Consider the following 23,694-nt stretch of genomic DNA (forward strand, 5'->3'; position numbering starts at 1 on the left):
ATTTATGAGTCTTATTGAATTAGTTCAGGATTCAGTGCTCTAGTCTGATTCTGTCTTTATGCTTTGACATTGAAGAATCTAAGATTAGTGAATAATCTTAATTTTTCAATGGAATTCACTAAACTTTTGAGGAATATCTATGATGTACACAGCACTGTGCAAGATGTAGTTAGTTTGAGGAGGAAAAAGAACTAATCTTTACTTCCTGGAAATTATTGCCTGCTGAGATAATAACAGGTAAGAGATCTGTATGGGCATTTCCCCTGTTATTTGTCAGAAAGGGGCAACCTTCTTGGAGCGAGCCAGGTGGAAAAAGTGACGTATCTTATCATATTTAAAGTCTCCTTGGGAAAAAGTACAACAATTCTAGATGAATGTAATAGAGTCTCTTTGCCCAACTACTTCTAAAAGTCTTATACCTGTTTTTTTTTTTTCCTAATAAATTATCCATTAATTCATTATTTCCCAACTCTGACTTTTGAAGTGAATTTTTCTCATCTGTTTCCCTGAACTACAGAACAAAGTTGCTTCTGGAGAGGAGGTGGGAAAAACACAGTTGAAATTAGTAAAAAAATCTTTATTATGAATATTTTAAAATTTAGTTTCATTTTTAAACATCTATAATAGTTCAAACAATGCCTAAAAAGAATTGCTTGGGATATTCCTTTTTTTAATTGAAAATTATTGGAGTGTCAATAAAATCAAATAAGTTTCAAGTTTCAAGTGTACAATTCAACATGTCATATATATATATATATATATATATATATATATATATATATATATATATATATATATATATATATATATATATTGCATTGTGTGTTCACCACCCAAAGTTAGATTTTCTTCTGTCGCCAAATATTTGACTCCTTTACCCCTATCTACCTCCCGCTTCTCTTTCCTCTGGTATACGCTAATCCACTGTCCATATCCATGAGTCTCTGTTTGTTTGTCATGTTTGTTGCTTTCAGTTTTATATCCCATGTATGAATGAAATCATATAGTTTTCAACTTTTTCTGTCTGACTTATTTTGCTTAGTATGATAATCTCAAGATCCATTTATGTTGTTGCAAATTTTTTCTTATAGCTGAGTAATATTCCATGGTATATATGTACCACGTCTTCTTTATCCAGTCACCTATCGTAGGATACTTTGGTTGCTTACATGTCCTGGCCACTGTGAATAATGCGGCTATGAACATTGGGGTGCATATATTTTTGCGGATAAATGTTTCCAGGTTTTTTGGTAAATACCCTGAAGAGAGATTGCTGGGTCGTATGGTAATGGTAATTCAATTCTTAGTTTTTTGAGGAAACTTCATACAGTTTTCCATAGTGGTTGTACCAATTTACATTCCCACCAGCAGTGTATGAAGGTTCCTTTTCCCCACTTTGTATTAGGGAAATGTGAATCAAAACCACTTGTTAGAATGTCTATCTTAAACTTGTCCTGTTTAAGATAGACATTCTAACAAGTGGTTTTGATTCGCATTTCCCTAATAGCTAGTGAGGGTGAGCATCATTTCATATGTCTGTTGGCCATTTGTATGGCTTCTTGGGAGGAGTATCTGTTCAAGTCCTCTGCCCATTTTTTATTTCAGTAAGAGATTTCTGTGGACCTGCTTAATGAATAGCTAAAAAAATTGATTTATAATTAGTTTTACACAAAGTTCACATGTATTTGTATGGAAATGGGCATGCTTAGATTTCTCAAAATCATTTTTTTATTCTTTTGAATGGGTTAAATACTGTTTCTAAGAATGTTTCCTCCTATTAACTTACCGAGTAAACTTCTCTTTTAAAAATGATTGATAAAAACATAAACCGTAGCACAATCCAACATCTTTAATCTGAATCACTGATTTTCTTTAATGTAACAGGTAGTACCATTGATTAATTAAATATATAAGTCCCCTTGCCTACTAAAGTTTTATCTTGTTAAATTTCTTCATTAGTCATATGTTTAATATTTTTTAAAAGACGGTTTCTGAATTATGCAGAAATGATAGCTTATTACAAGGTCTTTGTGAAAGTTCAGAACTATGGAAAGCTAGCTAAGATTTGGATAGACTCTTCACTTGGCCAAAATATTTTATGTCTTGCCTACATATTATAACTCAAGAACATAAAGGTTTTCCTTTTTTCATATGTAAGAAAATGTTTTTCAGTTAACAGACCAGAAAATATCATGGGTGTTGCTCTGACAGTTATGTTTCAAAATCTTGTGTTAGCAAGCTGATCGATACTGCATTTTATTTTGTATTTTTTCCTTTTTAAAATTATTTTGACTCTCTTATAATTCAAATTCTATTTTGGCTACATTTACTTTTGGTAGCAAAATATTTTAATTCATTCTTGAAACAATCTCACTTGGTTCTCACACTTCCTTCATTGAATTCATAGCAGATTTAAGGTGAAATCAGGTCTATTTAATTTATGTAATGGTAGTTTATCAAGTCAAGTTGGTATTTCATAGAGGTGAGATCTGTAGCAAGACGTGATTATGTTTTAAATTGGCCTTTGAAGTGTTGAACAACTTCATTGCAACATTATAAATATTTTCACACCCTTTTTTTCTCAGTAATTTGTCATTTTTTTTTTCTCAAGGAAGGAAACTCTGAGTACAATTGTACTTAATGATGAGTTCTTGATTAGCTTGCAAGTTAAATCATCAGTGGAGTGACTGTATGATAATAAAATGAAATTGTAATTATAGCTAATGCCCAGTTAGTACTTTTATGTAGCTGGTTCTGTATTAAATGCTTTATATATATTTCATTTACTCTTCATAGTAAAACCTACTTTTAGATGAGGAAGCTAAGGTATAACCCTGTGAAGATGAGTGGAGGTAATTATATCCAGGTCACATAAATAATATGAAGTTTTGATTGATGCCAAAATCCATGTGCTTAATGATTACATCTACTTCAGTAACACTACTTTTTTTGGAAGTCCTCCTTCCTTAGCCAACTAGAACCTTTAGGGAGTCCCATGTCTTAATAAACAACCTGGTATAGATTGCAAAATGGCCTCAATTCTTTGCAGCATTAGAAGGTGATGCTTACTTTTTTGACTATGTGGTTATTCATTAGCATACACATCAAAGAGAATAAAGAATAAAACAGTAAAAATAAAATGTCAGTTTATTCGATTTTTTTTTAAAGTTGGCAAAGATTTACGGAGTTAATTAAATTTTTAAAATACCTCAGCTACTACTCGAAGAATCTTTCTTAGGGAATGTGGATCTGGGGACAAATCACACTGTGTGTCCTGCTTTCTCCAGTGAACATCTAGGACTCATCTTGTCCATCCATCCACTGCAGTCACAGAGGAGTTACCCAGAGGACTCAGACCCTATCCTTTACACAGCTCTTTCTTGCACTCACAACCCTCTTCCTCCTGTACTTGCAAAGCCAGGTTCCTTCTTGTCCTTCAGATCTCAGCTTAAATGCCCATTCATCAAGAAGTCCCTTTCTGATCTCTCCACGAAAGTGAGATTCCTCCTCATTATTGTCTCCTCCACCCTCTTTATTTCCTGCGTCATGCTTTCATTAGCTGTTGCCAATTTGTTCTCTGTATCTCCCACTAGATTCTAAGCTTCTTGAATCAAGTCTGTCTTATCATTGTGTCTCTAGCATTGAGCAGAATGGCATATAATAGGTGCTCAGTAAATATTTGAGGAATGAATGAGTGAAAAAGTGAATGAATAGGAGAGCTTTAAGAAGGAAAAGAAATAGTTGAAAGGAACAAAAAAATGCAGCGTAAGGAGCTTTCTCATTTATAGTCCAAGCAGAGAAAATTGGGATGGGTATCACTGAAGTGTGGGGTAGGGGTAGGGAAGATTTTCCCCTTAGAATATGAAGTGCAGACTTGCCTCTGTCCCCTTTGAAACTGGATGACGGAGTCACAACTTTATCTTCCAAGAAAAAGCTGTGTCTCTGGCAACTTCTTTTAACAAGGCAAGACCCCAGTCCAAAATCCAGGCCTCAGATTAGCTGTTTCACAGAGAAAGCTGTACTTCGCCATAGATAATGAAGGCTGGTCTGTGGTGCTTGATGGATTCTACTTCACTCCTATTTTTTTCTCCAAGACTGTGGAATTCAAAATAAATAACATGTTTTAAAGTATTGTTATTTATTTTGAAAAATATTATTATTTGAGTTAAAAATTAAGTTCACACCATTCAGATTACGCTTTTGCATTTAAGAGTTCAGACCTGCATGGGGTTAGGGAGGAAAACATAATTAAACATAAATAGCAGGAAACAAGAGATAAAAGAAGGAAATATTAAATTACAACAGTAATATGGCAAGGAATAGTAGACACTCTGCAAATCTCTTTCCATCACAAAATTACTGTGGATGTAACCAATCAATTCCATTTTTAAATCATGGATTGAAAGGACACAGAAATGAGAATTATGGTAAACTGCCTAAAAATATGTAAGTCATAATTAAGAATATGACATAAGAAGAAATTAGAAATTTTGAGTGATGAGATGCCTTAAACTAAATACTTAAACTAGACACTTAAACCAATATCCATATGGGCAGGTAAGAACTGAGAAAGTGAGATAAGGAAGCCCTCATTAACTGAAGGTCCCTGGCCCTTATATGCAAAATAAACAGTAAAACAGAGCAAAACAAAACAGAATACATGATTAGGCTTCATTTTAAAAATGAAAACAAAAATTATGAAACTAATTTCCTCTAAAACCTAGGTGATATCTACAGTTGTTACTTGGTATAACTGTCCCAAAGGTCAGAGGATAATGGATTAGTGAATATTTTCATGTTATGACAACTTTGGTAAATACTATTACTGTTATTTTACTATATTGAAAGGAGCTTTCGGATAAAGACAGATCCCTTTGGTAAGAGTGAGTGATAAGCCTTATTCTTGGGGGGCAGGTTTCTGGGCCATATAGAGACAGTGGTATAAACAAAATGATTCAGACAGGTCTTGACAGTGGGACTTTCCTCCAAATAGCCCTGCTGACTTTATAGTATCATATTCCAACCTAGATGATTTTTAGAATAGTTGGAGGAATTGTTTAGTGTCATCTCAGAACAGGGAATGTGAATTTTTAAAAGTTGCTTAGGTGATTCTGATAATCAGGCACCTTTGAGAAATCCTTCTGAAGATTCAGAACCAGCTCTTTCAGACCAATTTTGGGCTTCATTGGGTGAGCAGCTACATATTATTGTTAATACCGTTCATCTTTTAAAAAAAATTATGCTTTTCCACTCTAAAATTAATGTAATTCTTTAATATCATCTAAAACCCATCCATATTCAAATTGCCCAAATAGTCTCAAAATGTCTTTTACTGTTGGTTTGTTTGAATCCGTATCCAAATGAAGTGTACATATTGCATTTGGTTGATGTGTTCCTTAAGTCTTCTTTTTTTATGCCACTGATTTGTTGGAGACACTGTATCATTTGTACTGTAGAGTATTCCACATTTGGATTTGACTGATTGCTTTCTCATTTGTTATTTAACTTGTTGCTCTATCCTTGTATTTAATGTAAACTGGTAATCTGATATAGATTCAGTTTATTTTTGGATTATTATCTTTTTAATGTGTTCTATATCATTGCAGTCATTATTCTTTTTGATGAAAATTGTCCCATCTTAGGTCAGTACAAACTCCTTTATATTAGCTCCAGTGTCCTTTGACTCAACCTTATTAGTCATTGATAATGTCCTTGCTTTCAGGATCAACTTGCTGTATATCTAGAATCAGTGACTCCTAAAAAGAGCCTTGCTCTATTTTGGTGGGAAATGATATTTAGAGACCATAATCTGAGTGCCTGGAGAGCCCATTGCTGTGTGATTATTGCACTGAGCCTTTTCAGGAGGCAGAGTTAGGAAATACATATTTAAAAATAAATCATGAGTATAGACTAATGTTTCAAGTTTAGGGTTACAGACTTTTTACTTAATTTGCTTAATTTTATACTTTAAAAATAAAGAGATTTTATTTATTTTATGCTGGAAATTTGAAGGCTTTCACCCAAACCTGCATAGTTGTACTGGTCTTTGGTCTCTCTGCTCTTATGTTCGTTCTTCTTATGTTATGTTCTTCTGGTTTGCCCTGTATTATGGGAGGTTGACCCCTGCAGTTTGCATTTCCCTGGATCCTTTGTCATTTAACTTCCAGTTGACCTTTGTCAGTGGGGGCACTGATAGGAGATAGGCATGTCGGAAGGAGATTTCAAATTATTTCTCCTGTTCTGTCTCTGCCCTGAGAACCCTTTGGCAGTGGCTGTATCTCCTCTCCCACTGTACTGTTGTGCCATTGTTTCAGTTTTCATGGGTGACCCTGGCCACTGGCTCTAGTTATACTACCTTCTCATCCTCTCCCTGGCTTGGGCACTAATAAGTGAGGAAGAAACCGTTTCTACGATGGCGACATCATATTTGTTTATTGCCTTTAAGCCTAATTTGATTTGGTTTTTCTACAAGACATTCCATACAGCTTCCTTTTGGTGCTAATTTCTATGTTGTGTCACTGTGCTCTGGGTTTTTACCTCTCCTGTCACCTGTGTGTAACGAATTCTCTACATTATAGTCTTTCTGTTTTAAACACTCAAGTGGTTTCTATTACTTGGTTAGACTCTGATGTAATAGTATTGCTTAATAATTTAATGTTTTATTTTACCAACAGAACGTTTTGAATTTTTGACTGCTTAGAGCTTGCAGGCTGGATCCTGACAGTCATTATTATCATTATCACAAGTCATTTATTAATAATTATACTGTGGGTATCATTTCATACATTTATGCTTTTTATTTTAAATCATAACTGTTAGGCTTTGTCTAATTATATTTCTCCTCCGGCTTCTGAATCTGCCATTCCTACTGCTATCACCCCACTTCAGGCCATTAGATTTTGCAATAACTTCACAACTTTCTCCTCACCTCTAGTCCTTCTACTTTCCAGTCTATTTTAATATATGCTGCCAGAGTTATTTTCATAAAACACAGCTCAGATAATGTCACACCGTCACTAAAAAGGAAATCTGTGGATCCCCATCACCTACCAAATTAAGCACAAACTTTTTGTTCTAGCCTTCAACATTCTCTACAAAATATCTCAGACTAACTCAATGTTGAGTCTTTTATCAGACAAACCTTCAGCCACTTGATCCACTGGAAGATCCCGAGAAGTAAGAGCGATATCTCTGAATCTGCAACATGGAATGTCTTGTGGAGAAACCAAGTCAAACTTGGCTTAGAGGCAGTAAACAAATTTGAGTGTCACCAACATAGAAACTATTTCTTCTGCATTTATTAGATGAAATTATTTTATAAAGAATGTTTCCTCATTCATTATTGAATTACTCTGAGGTACCGAAAAGGCAAGTTAAATATTAGATCATTTTTTCCCCCTTGCTTATTATCAATTTTCAGTGTAATTATTTGGTGCCTAAGCAACTTCTAATGGTGACCAATAAATTTTGGAGTATTATTATGAATTCCGGTATCATAATATATTTTATATATTTCCATTTATTTTAGTTATTCTTCTTGATGCATATTGTCCCATCCTAGGTAATGAGTCCATCTCTTTTAGTTTTTAAAAAAGATTACAAGGAATTAGCCCTTAAAGATAAAATGACATTCATCTTTTACAGCTTGTTTATTTTATTGTGAGTTCTGGGTCCCTCTAGATGCATTCTAGAAACAAAATATCAATGATTAATGAAGCTACTTACTCTCAGAGAAGGTCAGTGTTGCCACTTTATTTTGATCTTCACTGTGGGCTCACTCGGTCTTACTTTGTTCCTTGTTGTAAGCTATATTCATTCGTTTATTCATGTTTATTAAATCTTTAAATACAAGGTACTGGGAATGTGGTGGTGAATAAGATGGAAAGGGCTACTGTCCTTGTGAGGCTTAAATTATACAGGAGATATAGATATTGAATAATAAGTTACACAAATAGTAATACAATTCCAATAAAAGTAGGTACTATGAAGGAGAAATGCAGAGTGGTATGAGCACCTGTGTCATTGTGCTCTGACCTGCTGGGGGAAGAGGCATGGGAAGGCTTACCTGAAGAAATGATATTTGTGCAGAGATCTAAAGTATGAGCAAGAAGTGAAATAAGCCAGACAGAAAAAGTTGAAAAATAACATGATATCACTTATATATGCGATATAAACCTAAAAGTAACAAATGATCAGGGCAAACAAACAGAGACTCATGGACATGGACTATATATTAGTGGTTACCAGAGGGTAAGGGGTGGGGAGGTGGGGTAGATGGTTAAAGGGGGTCAAATATAGGGGGATAGGGGTAGGGTGAAGTGGGTAAAGGGGATCAAATATATGGTAGCTGAAGGAAACTGGACTTTAGGTGGTAAACACACAAAAGAATATACAGATGTCAAATTATAATGTATATCTGAAAATTATATAATTGTATTAACCAATGTTATCCTAATAAACTTAATTAAAATAAAATAAAAGTGAAAAAAAAAATAAAGTATGAGCAAGGATTTAGGTGAAGGGGGTTATGTGAGCTTATTTGAGCATAGAACACAGCAAGTTAGGAGGCCCTAAAGAGAGAAGAAAAATATTTACTTTGAGGACTGAAAGAGAGGCCACTGTGGCTGGAGTGTGGAGACCTATAGGATGACTGGAATAGGTTGGAGAGGCATGTAGAGACCAGTCCATTTGGGTCGCTATAACAAAAATACCATAAACTGGGTGGTTTATAAGCAGCAGACCTTCAGTTTTCACAGTTCTAGAGGCTTGGAAGTCCAAGATCATGGCACTGGCAAATTTAGGGTCTGGTAAGGATTTGCTTCTTAGATGGCAACCTCACGTGGTGAAAGGGATAAGCTAGCTTTCTGGGGTCTCTTTTTTTAATCCTATTCTTGAGGGCTCTGCCATTATGACATAATCACCTCCCCATGGCCCCAGTTCCTAATGCCTTCAGCTTGGAGTTAGGATTTCAACAAATGAAATTTGTTTTTAAAAATGGACTGTGCTTTATGTGTTCTATCTAAACATCTTTGCTTAACCTAATTTTGTGAATATTTTCTCTTGTTTTCTTCTACTAGTTTTTTAGTTTTATCATTTACGTTTAGGTCTATTATCCACTTTGAGTTAATTTTTATGGACAGTATGAGAATCAATGTTCATTTTTTCCCCATATGGATATTCAGTTGTTTTACCACCATTTTTTGAGGTTATCCTTTCTCCTTTGGGTCTTGGCACCTTTAGAGAAACTCAACTATTATTTCTGTTCTCTATATTTTATTCTATTCTTCTATATGTCTATCTATATGCTAAAACGTTGTTGATTATTGTAGTTTTCTAGTAAGTCTTGAAATCAGATAAGTTCTCCAAGTATGTTCTTATTTTTATTATTTTTTTAGATGAGGTAACCCTTGGTTGACCTCACAGATTGCAGGGACTTTGTCAGCTTACAATCCCTTATTTTTAATTTTTTTTACGCCTACAGCACCTGGTCTTCCTAGGTGGTCTCCTATCCAAGTACTAATCAGGCCTGACCTTGCTTAGCTTCCGAGATCAGACGGGATTGGGCATGTTCAGGGAAGCAAGGCTGTCGACAGTATGTTCTTATTTTTTTAAATCATGTTAACTATTGTAGATTCTTTGAATTTTGATACAAATTTTAGAATCAGCTTGTCAGCTTCTACATAAAAAGCATCCTAGGATTTTGGTTTGGATTGCACTGAATCTATAGATCATCTTGGGGATAATTGATATAGCAACAATATTGAGTTTTCTGATCAATGAACATATCATGTCTCTTTATTTACTTATATCTTTAAATTTTCTTAGCAATGTTTGTAGTTTTCAGTGTACATGTTTTATATATAGTTTGTTAAATTTATCTCTAAGTAATGTTTTTCAATGCTATCATAAATGATATTTAGAAAATTTCATTTTTCAATTGGTAAATTTACCCATTCATTTTATTAAATTTGTTGTAGATTCTTTGGGATTTCTTTGTAGATGATTATGTTGTCTGAAAGTAAATAAAGATTTTACTTCTTCCTTTCCAATCTGTTGTGCTGTCTGTCTATCTATCATCTATCTTTTATCTATTTGTCTGTCTGTATTTATTCTTTACTTACCCTAATATAATGGCTAGACTCTAGTATAATGTTGAATAGGAGTGGTGAAATTGACATCTTGGCCTCATATATACTCTTAGGGGAAAAGCATTGAGCCTCTCAGCACTAGGTACGATGTTAGATGTATTTTTCCAATAGACATTCTTTATTGTGTTAAGGAAGTTTGTCATAATTTGTTGAGTTTATTTATTATTATTATTTAAAATAATTCTTTTATTTTTCAATTATAGTTGGCATAAATTGTATTAGTTTCAGGTATACAACATAGTAATTAGACTGTTATATAACTTGCAAAGTTATCACCCGGATAAATTAGTACCCATCTGACACCACACATAGCTATTACAGTATTGTTAACTATATTTCTTATGCTATACTTTACATCCCCATAACTATTTTGTAACTACCAATTTGTACTTCTAATTCTTTCCCCTTTTTTACCTATATCCCAACCTTCTCCCATCTGGCAACCCTCAAAATATTCTCTGTACCTATGAATGTGTTTCTGTTTTGTTTGTTTGTTTATTTTGTTCTTTAGATGCCACATGTAAGTGAAATCATATGGCATTTATCTTTCTCTTTCTGACTTACTGCACTCAGCACAATACCTCTAGGTTCATCCATGTTGTTGCAGATGGTAAGATTTCGAACAAGATGAACCCAAAGAGGCCCACACTAATACATATCATTATTAAAATGCCAAAGCTTACAGACAAAAGCAGCAAGAGAAAAGCAATTAGTTACCTACAAGGGAGCTCCCATAAGACTGTCAGCTAATTTCTCAGCAGAAACTTTGCAGGCCAGAAGGGATTGGTATGAAATATTCAAAGTGATGAAAAGCAAGGACCTACGACCAAGATTATTCTATCCAGTAAAGCTATCATTTAGAATTAAAGGACAGATAAAGATAAAGAGCCTCCTAGACAAGTATCTTGTAATACTAAACCAGTATTACAAGAAATGCTAAAGGGACTTCTTTATGAAGAAGAAAAAAAAATATCAAAAATATGAATAATAAAATGGCAATAACTATATATCTATCAATAATTACTTCAAACGAAAAGGATTAAATGCTTTAATGAAAAGATAGGGTGGCTGAATGAATAAGAAAACAAGACCCTTACATATGCTGTCTATAAGACACTCACTTCAGATCAAAAGAATATTCATGGCAGCACAATTTAGAGTAGCCAAGATATGGGAACAACCTAAATATGCATCAACAGATGATTGGATAAAGAAGTTTTGGTTCATATATACAATGGAATATTACTTAGCCGTTAAAAAAATGGAATCCTACCATATGCAATGACATGGATAGACCTGGAGGTTATTATGCTTAGTGAAATTAGACAGAGAAAGATAAATACCATACGATTTCACTTATATTTGGAATCTAAGGAACAAAAAGAATAAACTAATGAAAAACAGACTCAATATAGAGGACAATTTGGTGACAGACAGAGGGGAGAGGAGTTGAGAAGCTGGGAGAATGGTGTGAAGGGTTAAAGAAGTACAAATAAGTAATTGGTAGATGGTCATGGGGTTGGGGGAGCATGGCCGAGGGAATGCAGTTAGCATTAATGTATTGGCTAGGTGGAGAACCAGAAGAGAGAAGAAGCAGTAGGGGGAATCTTTTTATAAACTATATAAATATCTAACCAGTGTACTGTATACTTGAAACTAATAAAATAAAATAAAGACATACACAGACTGAAAATAAAGATATGGAAAAAGATATTTTATGAAAATGGAAATGAAAAAAATCTGGGGTTGCAATATTTATACCAGACGAAATAGATTTTAAAGCAAAGGTTATAACAAGAGACAAAGAAGGACCCAGTAATCCCACTTCTGAGTACTTATTCAAAGAAATTCGAAATATTACTTTGAAGAGATATGTACATCCATATATTTACTGCAGCATTATTTACAATAGCCAAGATTTGGAGTCAAGTTGGGTGTTCATCAATGGATGAATGGATAAAGAAGAGGTGGTATATATATATACAATAAAATATTCAGCCATAAATTTTTTTAAAAAATAAAATATTTAATCACATATTTTTATATCATGAATAGGCATTGAATTTTTTAAAAAATGCATTTTCTATGTTAATTGAGATGATTACATGGTTTTTTATTTATCCTGTTAACATGATGAATTAATTGCATATCTGGGATAAAACTTGTTGGCCATCATTTATTTTTTTTTAAATATATTTTTAGATTTGATTTGCTATTTTGTTAAGTGATTTTACATTGATATTTGTAAAGACTATTATACAGTAGTTTTAGTTTTTTTGATATCTTTTATTTTGGTATCAAGATACTGCTGTCCTCATAAAATGAGTGTCTTCTCTCTCTATTTTTTCAACGAGGTTGTGTAGAAGTATTTTATTTCTTCCTTAAATGTTTAAAAGAATTTACCAATGAAGCCATGAGTCTGAGTAGAAGTGGTGAGATAGACATCTTTGCCTTATACACATTAGAGGAGAAGTTTTCTTTATGGTAAAATTTTAAATTACAAATTCAAGTTCTTCAAAATACATTATGTTATTCAAATTTTCAATTACTTTAAAAAATAATTTGTGTCCTCAATTTATGAATTCCTCCATTTCATCTAATTTGTTGAATTTATCAGTATGAGATTATTTATAATACTTACTTAGTATTCTTATTATAGCTGGGGATCTATAGTCATATCTTCTAATTTATTCCTGATATTAGTAATTGATATTTTTTCTTGATCATTATTGCTAATTTATCAGGTTTATTGAACTTTAAAAAGAAATAAATTTTTATTTCATTGTCTTTATTGTTCTATTTTTGTTTTTATACCCAAAGATATGGTTTCTGCTTTTATCTTTTTATTTCTTTCCTTCTTTTTAGTTTAGTTTTAATTTTTTCTTCTTTTCTGTGGCAACTTAAGGCCAGAACTTAATTGATTTGAGGCCTTTATTTTATTTTATTTTCTAATGTAAGCATTTAAAGCTATAAATTTCTCTTAGCACTGCTGTATCTGCATCTCCGAAATTATAATCTGTTATGTTATCAGTTTTATTTAATTGAAAATTAAAAAAATTTTTTAGATTTCTTCTTTGGCCCATGGGTTCTTTATAAGTGCGTATTTAAATATCCAATTATTTGGGTATTTACCAGATATTTGTCCATTATTGATTTCTAATGTAATGTATTGTGGTCAGACAGCAAATTTGATATGATGTTAATTCTTTAAGAAATTTTTAAACATGTTTTGTTGCCCAGCGTATAGTCTATCTTAGTGAATATTTCATGTGCACTTCACAAGAATGTATAGTCTGCTGTTGTTGGGCAGAGTATTTTATGTGTGAATTCAGTCAACTTAGTCAGTAGTATTGTTCAAATCTTCCATATTCAAACTGATTTTCTATCTTCTTGTCCTATCAATTCCTGAAAGAGGAATAATAAAATCTCCAATTACAATTGTAGCTTTATATGCTTCTCTTTTGAGGTCTTTTAGATTTTGCTTCATGTATTTTGATATTCTATACTTAGTTTCATGTAAATGTAGGATTATGTTTTCTTATTATGTTTCCATCATTATGAAGTATCTGTCTTTTAGAAAGTATTCCTTGTTCTGAAGTCTTCTTTATTTAGTTAAGCTATTTTAGCTTTCTTGCGATTAATGTTTCTATGGTATATTATAATTATATATAATCTTTTTACTTTTAATCTCTCTGTATTTTTATATTAGTGAGTTTCTTTTTCAACTTTATTGAAGTATAATTGACAAATAAAATTGTAATATATTTAAAGTGTACAGTGTACTTAGTACTTAGCAAGGGGAAACCTATGCAGAATCTAGAGCTCTTTCTCTCCATAGCTTCCTCTTCTCTGGTTCTTTGACCTACAGATTATTGTCATTTTAGCTCCTTTGAATTCTGTTTTTTTTTTTTTTTCAATTCAGTGGCATCACCTCGTTCTGCTTGAGATGGCCCTCCCTACCATAGTCAAGGTGCTTCCAGACAAAAAGCCAGGAAAATCATAGGGTTCGACTCATTCGTTTCCCTTTCTCAGAGATCACCGTCCTGAACTGCCTATTGTCTAAAAATAGTTATTTCATATATTTTGTCCAGGTTTCTAGTTGTTTATAATGTGTTCAGGGGTGCATCTATTCAGAAGCACAAGTCTGTATATTCAGTTTTGATCATATTCAATTTAAGGTAAGTTTGACATTTTTAAGTGGAGATCCATTATCTAATTGGTGTTAGATTTGCATTTTAAAGAAGAAATGTGCGTTGAAGAGACATTTCCCAAATTTAAGGGAATCGTAGTAATGTGGAAGGTAATCAAAGTTATAAGCATGATTGGATATTATTACCTTGTGAGAATGAAACTATGTGAAGAAAATTGGGCTTTGGGTCAGGCCTTCAAGGAACCTCACTTTTAAATTCCAGGCAGAGAAAGATGAACTAGAGGAGATGACAAAGAAGGAGCATCTAGAGAGGCAGGAGAAAACCAGGAGAGCTTGTTGAAGAAGCCAGAGTAATTATTGTCAGGATTTTAATTATGTTGGTTCAAGTGAAATGAGGACTGAAATTTGGCCATTGGGTTTTGTGACATGAAACGTTTTGGTGACCTTGCCCAGAACAGTTTCAGTAGAATGTTAGGACAGAAGCCATATTTAATGCTGGGGGAGAGTACGAGTTAAGACAACAGAGAGGGTAAGTTTAGATAATTTTTTAAAGTTTAGTTGTAAAGTGGAAGCAAAAGTCAGCTTGAGAGTCGTAGGCGTATGAGAGTTTTAGAAGTGGTTTTATTTCTTTTCAAAGATGTTACCTTTTTAAACAGGCTTGCATGTGTAGAAATGCTGGTTTGAGAGTATGAGGTTAATGATTTGAGGGAGAGGCGGTAATCTTTAGTGTCAAGAGTAGAAAGGCTGCTGTGTGTGCAAGTTGTGGCTTGATCTTAGATAGAAAAATCAATATATTTTCTTGTAACAGAAGAAAGGAAGACAGAATGGGTGCCTAGGAAGTCAGGTTTGTCTGTTTGGTGGTGGAAAATTGAGAGCTATTTTTAACTGATGGCATCTATTTCTTATGGGGAATAAAAAGATGCTTTCTACAAAATGTTTGAAAAATACTTGACCTGTTGCTGGTAGAGGTAATAGGAAGACGTGACTGCCAGTAGACCCCAGAACTGGACTGGGCAACTGGGGGCTCCTTAGCTCTGCCCCTGTGCTTGGAATGTACCTACTCCCTACTGTTTCCACAGAGGGAGATATTTTCAAGGACATAGCCTTGAGAAAGCAATATGTCGTTGAGATCATCTGGACAGTATATGTGAGTGGACCCAGTTAAAGCCTCTGTATAACTTTTAAGATTTGGTAGGAATGTGTGGAAAACTCCTGGTCTTGAGGGTGCCTAAGACGAGCTTCGTAAGTAAATTCTCCTGTGTATTAACACTGCCACCTACCAATCTGCAGTAGCCTCCCTATTTCTTTGGCCTCTGTGTATATGGGGCCTAGTTTCAGATTACACCCAGGAAGATTCCTCAAGAGGTTGCAAATTAACACCCATATTGACATTGATCTGAAGAATTTTTAAAGAAAATTTGGTAATATTTAATCAGAACCATGGACAAAACAATGCAGTTAAGTTTGTTTAGTATCAGACATGATTTACTCCAATATCTGGCTGATGATTAGTTACGAAGGGACTCAGTGACCCAGGTGAGTAGTATGGGTGGAAGGAGACCAACCTGAACCATGAATGCACTAGTCCAGAAAGGTGATTGGCAAATGATTAGGTCAGTGGTGGCCCCTTACCAAGAATGGAAGACTGGAGAGAACAGTGGCCACTTGCTTATTCCATTTCCTACCAATGGCTTATACTGCTTTCTCCTCCTCTCATGTTTCTTTTCCTGTTTCTGACGTTCAATCCTCAAGCCCCACTCCCATCTCTACTCATCCTCTTCTCCTTGATCTCTAGCCTCATTTCTTTAATCCTGATTTCTCATCCAGCATTTAACCTTCTTTTCACTCTCCTGAGCCCCTCTCTTGAAAATAGTCTCTTTATTACTTATTGAAAAATCTTTATTCCCATTTTTCAGCATTTCCAATTCCTCCCCTTCTTGTGTGTTTGTCCTCACTTTATTTTTTTTTAGCTACCTTGATTCCTACTGTTATCCCGTTCTCTGTTTGTTTATGAAAGAAAAAAAGCCTACATTTTCAGTATTAGCACTTCCAATTTAAGGTAGATTATATTCTTAAATGCCATCTTGGGCTGCTTTAAATTTTCTCAAATTTTATTCCTTGTAATTAAAAGATTAAAGGACATCCAAAGAGCGATGTATCTCATCAAGTGTGAAGTTGAAATCGTATTTTTAAAAAAAGACAGAAGTGTCTGAAGGATTTTTAGTTTTGTTTTCTTTTTTTGCTTCTTTTTAAAAACGAGGGCCCAACGATATTTACATATAGTCTCTGGCAAACCATTTTGAAAACATTTACATATTTAGACTATTTAGAAATTAGAGAGAATTGGAAAGACAATAAATGTCTTCATATATCTAAGTTATGGTCTATGAAAAAAGAGTTAGCTCTTCATAAAAAAGCAAAGTATATTTTCATTTAAGCACCCAAAATGTGGGAAGCTTTTGAGAAGCAGCTTTACCAGGTAGTCTGCAGATATTAAAAGTCAGAAATCCTAAGTTGTTTTATTGTCACTAGTAGGCAATTAATCAACAGCGTATATGAATCATCTACTATGTACAATGTACTTTCATGGCGTCTGCTGAAGAATAACAGTATATCTCAGAGTCAACTCTCAAGTGTACCCTCTGATAGGGAGTAGGTGTAAGGAGTGAGTTCACTCTTCAAAACTTAAGTGCAAGAAACTTTTGTCTTCTATATCAGGCAACTCTGGCACTGAGGCACATTGATTAGAGTGTCAAGAAATTCAGTTATGATGTTTCCAATGCTACAGAGGTTTTCACTATAGAGATACTTACTATAGCCCCTATGGGGCTATAGTAAAAGGAGGCAACTCTGTTTCTTCCATGGCAAGCATAGGAAAGAGACTTCTTTGATGAGTTTCCTGGGTTCCTAGGCATTGGAAAGGAACAAAATGAAGATCTCTACCATTCCCAGTCCCTGATAGAGCATCATTCTCCCTCCATTTCCATTTCCAGATCCTTCTTCTCAAACATTGGGTAATCCTCCTTCTCTAAATAATTCAGCAACACAGTGTCTGTTAGGCTGAGTTTTCAGAACATGAGGCCTGTTCATTTTTTAGGGCACATAGGCTCGATTGCTCTTGTGGAGGGCACAAGAAAAAGAGGAAAAAAATTCTTTCATGATCTCCTAAAGCAACGAGAATCAGATAAAAAAGGATATCACACTAAATTATCTTACATATGAATGCTGTGTGAAATGTACTGATAACAACGTACATTAGATCTTATATTTGGTATTCAAACATGCGGCCTTTGTCAAATTTTTATTTTTCAAAAGTTATATGTTATTTCCAAATAAGTAAGAAACATATTTAAAGATCTCTTACTGACTCAACACTGTATGTGATGTATTCACTAGTCATTTACCATGACACTAAAAATAAACTTTATGTCAGCATTTGATGCAAGAATTAAAATATAATACATTTAAAATATAATTATCATTTTTGAGCAGTGAAATATTTCTGAAAAGAAATTTCCAGCTATCAGGAGATGTTGTTCACCTCAAGGAAAGTGAACATCGTGCTCAAGGTACCAATTTCATCTTAAAGTGAACTTGGAGCATTTACATCTCCTCATGATGACAACATCCAGATCTACCAAAATAACCTTTGTAATGAATACATCTAAATTCTTTGAGCATATGGAAATTTTTCAAAAGAAATTACAGGGCTCCTGCTTTAGACCAGAGCAGTGCTTCTCTAACTTTATTGTGCTCGTGAACCACCTGGGGAATTTTTTAAAATGCAGATTCTTACTCAGTAGGTCTGGGATGCGGCCTGAGGTTCTGCATTTCTAAGAAGCAAATAGGTCAATGCTGGTGACATTGAGCAGCAAGGTTGTAGAGAGAACTTCATTACTATGGAAACTCTAGTCAATGCTGATGAACTGATCTTTTGCAATATATCTTTCACACTGAATCACATGGGTATTTTTTTTTCTCTCAAGGAAACTTGGACTCACATTTAATTGTTAAAAGGTCTTCATCTATGGTGTTTAATCTGACCAATGAATGATATAAGGAAGATGAGGGCCAGACAAAGTAGACTAAAGTCAGGCGTTGTATGCTGTAGGAGGAAAATACAATACTGCATAGGTGGAAACTGTTTTACACAATAAAATATATAGTACTCAAATAAGTTTGGAGCCAGGCTGATTGGCTTGCTGTGATTTGAGGCCCTCGGTATTACCAGTTGGCCTCTGATTTATTCTGGGGAAGATATGATGAGTTTTGGACATGCTTTGAGATAGCTGTTAGACACTCAAGTGGAGATTTCAAATAAGTAGAATATGGGTCTGGAGCTCAGTAAAGAATTTAGACTGGATGTGTATTTTTTGGGGTGGGTGTGAAGTGAAAAGAAAAGAGAGCCCTGGCCATATCCTGATGGATACTAACTTTTAAAGGAGGAAACAAAAGAATAATAGCCAATGAAGGAGGCGGAGATTTGTGAGGAAAATTGGAAAAGTGAGTTTTCATAGAAATAAAAATATTGACATATACAGGTACTTAACAAATGCTTGTTGAAATGAAAAACAAACGGACAAACAGAAAACCAAGAACTGGGCTCATGAACACCCAATTTAAATGAGACCACTGAATCAATCACTTTTTCTAAGCATATGTATTCTTTCTTATGTTTGCTTCTATCAAAATGTTGTTCTTTCTGCCTGGAATACCCTTCAGTCTCCCTCTACCTTTCCTGACCTCTGCCTCTGCCACTTTCCCCCTGTTGTGTTTGCACATGCCGCCTCTGGCCTTTGAACCTCGATTACCTCCTCCAGCTCCTGGCTGCCCTTGTGGACCTGGGTGATTGCTGCCCTACCTGCCCAAGCCTTGTTTGCACCAACCCTGTCTCTAGCCTTTTTGCTGGTATCCAACTGGTCTAGGAAGACACTGTCCCAATGAGGAAGCCTCTTTCCCTATGATAGAAACCTAAGGAGGGATATTACATTTGCTGATAGTAAATGTTAGTATTTCCTTTTACTAGGATGTCATATGTGGTGGTAGTGAGTGCCCAAGCTCTAACTGAACCACGATGTGTGATCCTGAGGGATAATATTTGTAGCCAGAAGGAGTAAGTACAGGTAACTGCTGTCGCTTCCTCAGGAACTTGAGCACTCATAAAAGACAAAGCTACTGAAGAATGAACGTTTAAAAATGGACCTGAGGTTGTGGAGGGTAGAGGTATTTACGAGATAAGTTGAGATTCAAACTGCCTGGGTTTGAATCCCATTCTACTATTTACAAACTTTAGCCTTGGGAAAGTTACTGAACTTTTCCAGATCTTTGTTTTCTTATTCATAAAATGGAGATAGAGCACTTAGCACAGTTCTCGGCCAATACAACACATTAAATAAGTGCTGGCAAAATGAACCAAGTACACCTACATATGTATAGGTCTGCATGCGTACACACGCACACACATAGCATTTCACGTTAGATGTGCAGATGGGATATGACACATAAAAGAGGTTTATCAAGAACAGTAAGCTAGTCTACTCAGAAAAAGATTGTGGATGGAGCAGAGATGGGCAGAAAGGGCTAATCAGTTCATTTTGGAGAAACTTAAAATGCTGCCCTTTAGATACTATGAAAAGGTGATGCTTGTCAGAGGAACATGTGCTTGGCACATTCCCTATTATGTAATAATAGAATCTGAGTCCTTTACATTCTTTCATTAACTTTTCCTATTATCCAGTGATGGCTGTTTATGAAATCAGCCATTGGTCTTTAGACATGGAGTGTTTTTTCCTGTGTAAAGGAGGTTTAATTAAGCCTTTAACTCCATATGTACCCTATTCTGACATACCGAGTTCATCAGCTTAGACAACATAAAGAAACTGAAAATTTCCAGTGGTATTTGGTGTTCGGAATCAATACCTTAATGCCACCTGGGGAATAAATGATCAGTTGAAGATCAGGATCTCAATGAATGTAGATAATTATCCAACATCCAAGAAATTGTCAACTGGGAACCTTATTTGCACAACAAATGTTCATATCAACATTCTTCCTAATTTTTAGTGTTTAAATCATACATTATTGAGTGGCAAAATACCATGTATAATTGAGTGGCAAAAAGTTATTGAGCTGGTATTTAAAAATTTGCCAGCTTAAGTTTTGTCGACTTCCATTCATTGATTATAATTACTAACTTTTTATTTTTTAAAGTTCTAGTGCTGACATGCTTGGGGGAAGAAATTGAACCACAGTGGTGAAAGAAATCAGCAGAAGAGGAGAATTAAATGTTAAGTGATAGTTTGAAGTCAGCAGTGATGGGAATGAGTTGGTGGGAGTGTTAAATTTTTAAGTGATTTAGCAAATGAAGCTAAGACAGTGCCATGATGTCATTTTGGTTTTTTGAATATAACAAATGGTAATTGATCACACTCAAGTGAAAAAACCTTGTTAAAGAAAATTTTGACTGTTCTAAGCAAATCTTTGCAAAGTTTCCCCTACCTTTTGTTTAAAAGAATACTTTGAGATAGATTTCCTTTTGAAACCTCAAGCTGCTTGAAAACTTTCTAGAGAAAGTATCAAAGAAATATCTTTTATTCCAGAATGCAGTGGAATCTTGGCAGTGGTAGTTAGAAATAATGAAATCAGGGAATGACATTCTCCCTGTCTCTCTGGGATACTGGGTCACCAAGCAGAGTTTTCAGAGGTAGACAGATCCATTTATTTCTCTTTCCTCCTTGTGAGAGGTACCAAAAATGTATATTATCTTAAGAAAAAAAGTCTGGGTTACTCTCCTGCTTAGTTCTAACCTGCTTCTTATGTCTTTTGAAATCCTATCCCAAAGCCTTCATTGCCTGAGTAAAAATGAAGAGTTTCTTTTTACTTTTTAATCACTTTGATTTTTTTACTTTCCTAAGGAAACAAATAGTAGAGCTTATAAGTAATATGAAGTATACATTTATATTTTCCTGGGCTCTTGTCTTAAAATTATTTCTCTTTTATGGACTTAGTTTCTGCTGGATTCACTTATTTTTTTTCATCTTCCATCTGTCCATTCATTTGTTCATTCATTCCTGACCCTATAAATCTCAGGACCTATGATATTTACAGTTATTTTCTTAAATAGTTCTGACATAGGAACCCAATTATGCATATCCTACTTGAAAATACTATGTGTAAAAAGCACAGGGAATGGTGGTTTTTGGTTTAATAACTTTTGGAAAGTTTCTAAAATTAAGTACCTGCCAGTTACCCGCCCCTCCTCCTCACTTCTACAAATGGGGTGGTTTACACATCTGAAGGAAGTCTGAAGTGAGAGGCAATCTATGGCTGATGTTCAGTGTTTATTCCCTTTTCTCCATCATTTTTCATGTGTCAGCTTAATGTCATTTCCTCAGGGAAGCCTTCCCAGTACCTCTAGACCAGACGAGTTACCCCATTACTCCTAGTAGCCTATGCTTCTCTTTCGCAGCCCTCATTACGATTTCTGTTAAGTGTTTATTTGGGTGATTGTTTATTTAATGCCTGTCTTTTCCATCCGACCATATGCTCTGTGGGGGTGGGAAGACCATGTGTTGTTTACTGCCCTATCCCCAGAGCCCGTCATGGTGTCTGGCACATAGTGGGAGCTAATTTGTTGAATGAATTAATCAAAAAGTAACCATTAAAAAGACATTAAAAATTTAATTTAACCACTAATCAGAAAAAAGTGTGTGCATTGAATTAACCTTTTTAATTTGTGTGTAATATTGCATATGCACTGGTTATCATTTTCTAGAAATCAAAGTACTGAAATGTGTGAAAACTAGAAAAAAATAGTGTTCACATTTTTAATAAGAAAAAAATAGAAGACTAGGAGAAGCCATAAACTAGAGAAACTATAGAACTAGTTGAAATATTAAAATTTCTTCCATAAAAAGTAAAGGTTTTAAATCCAATTTACTGTTAGAACTTTTGGATGAATATATGCAGAGTAGTTAGGCTTAAGAATTCCCAGACTACTAGCGACTTGATCGATTATAACAAGTCTTTCCCTTAGGAGCTGCTGTGCTTTCTCATTGTAAAATGTAATTAGCAGATGTAAAAAAAGGTTTATTAATCTTATTGGGTATAATTATGGTTGTTTATATGTAAATTTTTTCATGTTCGCAGATAACTTGTCTTTCATTTTAAATTAGACAGGTTAGAAGTCAAATGTCATTACCAATTTGATTAAAATCATTACTTCTTTTTTAAGCAGGATGTTAGTTACTGTATTTTCCAAAAGAAATTCTAATTAATTGGCCTAGTTTTAGTGTTGGAATTTCCAATAGTCAAACCGAAATATCTTAGTGTAGACGTTCTGCCAAAAGTATTTGAGAGCATCATTATGAATAAAACAATATAACATAGAAAACTGGGAATCTGTACAGCCATTCATAAATGTATTTAAAGTATCTAATGATCAATGATGAATGAGACACAGGATAAATAGTGTCCTCTTGCCCATCACAACCACCTTCTGTCTTTTGCCTTCTGTTCACTGCCCTGGGAGGTAACTGTCCAGACAATATCAACAGGTTCTCTTGCCTCTTGGTTTCCAGTGGGTCTGGTCAAGGGGATAGTGAGCAGGAGGTCAGGGAAGGATATAATTTTTTGGATCCCTTTCTGTGAGGTTGTCAGAGGCTAGCTGTGTCCCCCCAGGGAAATCACTGCTTCTCTCAAGATGACTTTTGTTCATGACTCCTTCTGATTTCTGTAACTGCTCCCTTCTCTACCCACCTCTGACTTTTACTGGATTAAGGCTCTCTACTGCCATTGCCTAAATACTGCCCCATGCCTTGAAAATAGGCCCTTTATAACACTCCTTGAGTCCCCTAATTTGAATATGTTATTTCCCTGACTCACGTAATACCCTTGAAAAAGTAATGAGAAATGTACCCATTTACAATTCACTAGAATATCTAAGTGGAGTATCTGAAACAAAAAATAAATGACTTTGGAAGTGTAATGTGTGTGTATAATTTCAGGCATACATATGTACAAAAATGCACTCTTTATTTTGAAGTGTGCCTTCTATGCCTTGATCTTTTTCGTATAGCCTGCTGAAATTTCTGATTCACCATCAGTAGCAAGCCATCTTTGATTGATTTATCTAGTAATGAGAATAAATTAACTTTGTCTCTTCCTCTCTCAGGTTGACTTTGTTATTGGTGCCATGCATTTGTGAGGAGGAGTGTTTTGGTGAGGGTACCGTCTGCATCCTGGCCCATAATGGAATTAAACTTGTGACCTTAAACCTACCAACATTATGCTATACTCAGCTATGTTAACAACTCATAGGCCCTTTCAGTATGGGTATAGCGTTAACTTACTTTGGATGAGCTGATGTTGGGGAGAAGGATAACATTACAACACAAT

At 34.6% G+C, this 23,694-nt stretch overlaps 1 protein-coding gene and 1 pseudogene across 6 annotated transcripts in view; one reads left to right on the forward strand and one right to left on the reverse strand.

The window, feature by feature from the left end:
• GRM8 (glutamate metabotropic receptor 8) overlaps nucleotides 1-23,694 on the forward strand; it is a 691,970-nt gene that overhangs the window by 100,961 nt on the left and 567,315 nt on the right. The gene's annotated exons all lie outside the window — the stretch shown is intronic.
• LOC120601301 (uncharacterized) lies at nucleotides 9,473-9,591 on the reverse strand (annotated as a pseudogene).

This window comes from Pteropus medius, unplaced genomic scaffold, assembly GCF_902729225.1.
Source record: "Pteropus medius unplaced genomic scaffold, Ma_sr-lr_union100, whole genome shotgun sequence".
NCBI lineage: Eukaryota > Metazoa > Chordata > Mammalia > Chiroptera > Pteropodidae > Pteropus > Pteropus medius.